Here is a 5,472-nt window from a genome sequence, read left to right as displayed (position 1 = left end):
CACTGCAAATGAACTCCAGATGCATGCACCACCTTGTGCATCTGGCTTATGTGGATTCTGGGGAGTTGAACCTGGGTCTTTAGGCTTCACAGGCAAGTGTCTTAATCACTAAGTCGTCTCTTCAGCCCACTTAATAGCATTCTTTTTTTTTTTTTTTTTCTTTTTTGGTTTTTTCAAGGTAAGGTCTTATTCTAGCCCAGGTTGACCTGGAATTCACTATGTAGTCTCAGAGTGGCCTTGAACTCACAGCAATCCTCCTACCTCTGACTCCCAAGTGCTGGAATCAAAGGTGTGCACCACCATGCCAGGCAACAGCATTCTTATGAATAATACAAGATGGATTCCTTCTTTACATATAGGTAAAATTTCAAGGAAAACCATCCACGATGCCTTCTCAGTGATGTGTGGTATAATAAGAGAAATAAAATATCAAGGGAATTCTGTTTAAGTTTTCACCAGGTAGACGAGATGAGGACTTGTTACAACCTGAACTTGGTTTCAACAGCCACCTGTATTTGGTGGCTGAGGCTGAGTGAATGGCGAGTTTGTAGATGCTGGCGAGCATTTCGCCAGTCTTCAGCAGGAACATGGCACCATTTGATAAAGTCCCTGGCAGAGTCAGGATTAATGTAAAGAGAGTACTGAGTTAAGTGAGACTTGACAATGCTGTAACCATCAAAAAACAAGACTGGAGTGCTTGCTTTGGCAGCACAAATACTAAAATTGGAATGATGCAGAGAAGATTAGCATGGCTTCTGCACAAGATGACACATGAATTTGTGAAGCGTTCCATATTTTATCTATCTATCTATCTATCTATCTATCTATCTATCTATCTATCTATATAAATAGACTTGAAAAAAAATTTAAGAAGTGCTCATTATATGTGCCTTCTTGGCTTTAGACATATTGACATATAGAAAAGAGAATCTGGAACAGATTTTAAAGGACTGGTTCTGATCATTTCTCCTGCTTGAGAACCATTAGCAAAACAATTTGTGGTGGCACTTCAGGTTAACCCACTTGTTTTCATGGAGCATTCGAATGTGATATTTTTTTCATTATAAAACAAATGTAGTTGTGGATTTCTGAAGAGCAAGTATCTGTATTGTGACCCTTTGTTATCCACCTGAGCCAGCTAAAACTGGAAACTACCAGATGTGCGATGTCTTCTTTTGCCTGAACACGTGACATGACTGTCAGACAAAAGAACAAGCTAGCAAGCTATACAGAGTCATGTTGTAATTAAACTCTTCTAACTGAATACTTTATCGATCTTAATAGTTGTCCTTGCCTTCAGTTTATTAGTAAACATCATGTAATAAACTGTTGTATGGGGTAGTTTGAGCCAAAGGGAAATTGCTTGAGGAAATGAGTAACCATAGCATCAAATCTGAAATGAAATGTCTCAAAGCAGCCAGGCAATTACGCTCTTCCAAGTGTAAGTGTTTTCTATCCATTTTGTGCAAGTAGAGGATGTCTGTTGCCTCAGAGCAGAGACAGACAGATAGATAGATAGATAGATAGATAGATAGATAGATAGATAGATAGATACATATATACATAGATACATAGATAGATACATAAATAGATACATAGATAGATAGATACATACATATATACATACATACATACATACATACATACATACATACATACATAGATACATAGATAGAGAGGTAGTCCTTGGGTTCCTCTGGTTCCATATAAGTCATTGCTTTGAAAGGAATTGTACCATGTATCTAGCTGTTTGGACAATGCAATCATTTTATGTCCACCCCTGTTTGGAGAAGGGAGTCATTTTGTTTCCATTACTAGTCAGTGATGGGAGAGTGAGCTGAGACTTTGGTTCCTATGGGCTCTGGCCTTAGGCTATCCAAAGGGCAGTTCTGCCACACTCTGCTTGACTGGGCTTTTCTGAAAAGGAAGTAGCTCAGTGCTTGATTACCATTTGTTCCCCGAGTTTCAGGTGTAAGGCCAAATTAACTACAGCTCCCAACTTCTGAAGAAGAAGCCAGCAACACACTGGTGAAAAGACGGTGTCCTTAACAAGTGGTGCTGAGGAAACTGGAAAACCACATGTGGAAGAATGAATCTATTTTTTATTATTATTTTATTTTAGAGAGAGCAAGAGAGAGAGAGAGAAAGAGAGAGAGAGAGAACTGGCATGCCAGGACCTCAGCCACTGAAATTGAACTCCGGATGCTTATGGCACCTAGTGGGCATGAGGGACCTTGCAACTTGCCTCACCTTTGTGTGTCTGGCTTACATGGGATCTGGCAAGTAGAACACAGGTCCTTAGGCTTTGCAGGCAAGCGTCTTGACTGCTAAGCCATCTCTTCAGCATAGAAAAATGAATCTAAGCTCTTCTTTCTCACTCTGCATAAAACAATACTTACCTTTTAAGACACTTGTCTCAGCTTTCATTGGAGTGATTTTTTTTTTCTTTTCACACAAACAAAATCCAGAATATGTCTTGAGAAGCAAAAGTGTACTGAATTGGGGACCAAGACATGTGTTAGTAACTATTGTTGTATAACAGATTATCTGCTAAGTTTAGCTTCTTAAGACAACAAACATTCGTTATCTCAGGTTCTTTGGGTCTGCAGTCTGGGAGAGACTTACTTGGGTGCCCCTGGTCAATATCATTGTGGTGGTTTAATCTATCGACATCTCAAGACGCAACCAGGGTTTGCTCTTATTCTAGGATCAGGCGGTTGCCGGGTGGTTTTGGTTCCTCGTGGGTGGTGGTGTTGAGAACCTTGGTGTCTTGCTGGACGGGATCCACACAGCAGCCCCCTTTGTGGCTGCTGGCTTTCCCCAGAGTGAATGGGAAGAGCCAAGAGAGGAGTTTAAGGTGGAAAGTGCCGCTTCTTTGAAGCTCAGTCTCAGATGTGCCACCCCATCACCATGTCTACTGTGTACCCTTTGCTAGAGAAGTCGCAACACCCAGTTCACACTCCAGGGAGACAGCTGTCAGAGGCATGAGTACTGGAAGGCAGGGAACATGAGGATCATCTTAGAGGATGTGAACTATGAAGAAATCTTGGAAAGCATCAGCCACCCCCTTTTTTTTATTAAAAAAAACCCTTTTTATTTTATTTTATTTATTTGACAGAGAAAGAGGGGGGAGAGAGAGAAAGAGAGAGAGATTGAGAGAGAGAAAGAGAGAGAGAATGGGCATGCCAAGGCCTCCTGCCACTGCAAATGAACTCCAGATGCATGTACCCCCTTGGGCATCTGACTTATGTGGGTCCTGGGGAATCAAAACTGGGTCAAAAAAATTATTCTTATTTATTTACGAGAGGGAAAGAGAGAATGAGACAGACACACAGAGAAAATAGGCACGCCAAGGACTCTAGTCACTGCAAACGAACTCCAGACACATGTGCCTCCTTGTGCATCTAACTAACATGGGTCTTGGGGAATCAAACCTGGGTCCTTTCACTTTGTAGGCAAACGTCTTAACCGCTTAGCCATCTATCCAGCCCAAGTATTAATCCCTTTTAAAGGGATTCTAGTCATCTTGTAGTCAAACTAAAAAAAAAAATATATTATTTATTTGTTAGAGAGAGAGAGAGAGAGAGAGAGAGAGAGAGAGTGAGAGTGAGCATGCTAAGGCTTCTAGCCACTGCAAATGAGCTCCAGACATGTGTGCCACCATATGCATCTGGCTTATGTGGGTTCTGTGGAATTGAACTGGGTACTTAGGCTTCAAAGGCAACTTCCTTAGTCAAACTCTTAAATCAAAATTAGTAATATGCTTTTTTGTGTGATTTCTTCCCTGAGTTTCACAATTTTGTCACATTCCAGGAGTATTTCTCCTCTGGAACGTCTCAGTATCTGCTCCTTGGAGCCGTGCAACTCAAATTAAATCAGCTGGGTATGATCTCAGCGGTGAGGATGCTATCTGTAGTCTGCGTTCCTTTGGCAAAGCAGATTTTATTCAGAAAACTTCCAGAACCACCTGAGACTTCTTACACATTCATTACCAACTTGAAATGCACGGGGTGTGGAATGTAGTTAAAACTCCAGTGGAGAATTTGGATGATTTACCTCCTGGCTTGTGTGACATTACAAATATTCTTGAAACCTGCCTTATGGGCGGATGGTATACAAATCTGAAAAAAAAAATGCCCTGGACTTGCTGTTGCCTGACTGTTGCATCTTTCTGATAAATATCGGGCTGCTGCTATTTATGAATGTTTTCCTCACTAACTTTAGGTTATTAATTGCTCAGACTTGTTGCTTCCTTTTGAGCACGGGGATACACATAAAATACCATTTGTAAACAAAAATGTCTGCTGCACCTACTTTGAGAAAAAAAATGCTGTATTTCAGAATTGCAAATATGAAATGTGTTTTGAATATCTCTAGTCTATGATGAACACAGCCAGGTCAGTAGTTTAATGAGTTCAGTAATTATGAAGTCCGGGTACTGACGGACCTGGTGCTATGGCCCGGGAATGTAGTGATGAGTTACACACACTCATGTCCTTGGGGATGCGTCAGCTGGATGGAAAATTAATCACCGACGCCAGCATAATTCAGCAAGTGATGTAAGAGCTGCACATGGGATACAGGGGCGAGGCTACATCTGCGGGAGTGCCTGTGCTCTGGCATCTCACATGACGGTCCTCTGAGCGTGCTTAGGAGAAGCATGCATGCTTGCAGCTTGTATACTGATTTCTTAACTTCTCTATCACCCATGGGGGGAGGAGAATTATCTTTTTATTGAATGTTTGAGTTAAAACACATAATTGCTAAGGTGTTTTGAGTTTAGGAAGTAGAAACCATTTTAGTACGAAAATGCTATCTTTGATACCTACTCCCGTAGCAGTTACTTTCTTGTTGCTGGGACAAAACACCTGACCAGAAGTGCCCCGGCCAGCGGGGAGTTGAACAAAGAAGCGAGGTGAAAATCAACCTGAATGAAAGAAGACAAACAGACACAAGAAGGAGACCATGCTAGGTGCTTGTCATGGCCTCCAGAGTTTATTCTTACATGTTGGCTTACATAGGGTTGTAGGGGGAAGGGGACGTGGTCAGGGCAAGGAGTTGTAGGGGGAAGGGGACGTGGCCAGGGCAAGGAGTTGTCAGGAAACCTAGAGGGGATGTAATTAGGTGTTCATCTAATCTTGCCTAACTGGCTTAACATCCTGACTGCATCAGGCTTCATATCCTGACCATAAACTGGCCTTTTGCAAAAGATAAGATTCTGTAAGCAGCCTGCTGACCGGTTCCAGAAGTACCTAACAGAAAACTGGAAAAACAGAAAACTGAGTAATGAGTCAGTTTATGAGCAGGCCCAGGCAAAATGGAGAGGCTTTTGCTCTATGGCTCCCGACAGAAGCACTTTATGGCAGTAAAGGGGTTTATCTCCAGGTTACAGTTTCAAGGGGGAAATGTTATCATGGTGGGGAAAGCACGGCAGGAGCAGACAGCTGCATGTCACGTCTCCATGCCAGCAGG

General features: G+C 42.1%; 1 non-coding gene across 1 annotated transcript; it reads left to right on the top strand.

Moving 5' to 3' along the window:
• Positions 1 to 693: 693 nt before the first annotated feature.
• On the top strand, positions 694 to 799 carry LOC123456101. The gene has a single exon (XR_006634322.1). It is a non-coding gene; the product is annotated as a U6 spliceosomal RNA (small nuclear RNA).
• Positions 800 to 5,472: the final 4,673 nt, after the last annotated feature.

The sequence above is a fragment of the Jaculus jaculus genome, chromosome 19, assembly GCF_020740685.1.
Source record: "Jaculus jaculus isolate mJacJac1 chromosome 19, mJacJac1.mat.Y.cur, whole genome shotgun sequence".
Lineage (NCBI taxonomy): Eukaryota > Metazoa > Chordata > Mammalia > Rodentia > Dipodidae > Jaculus > Jaculus jaculus.
The sequence above is the reverse complement of the archived record's forward strand: the minus strand, read 5'-3'. Positions and strand labels throughout refer to the sequence as shown.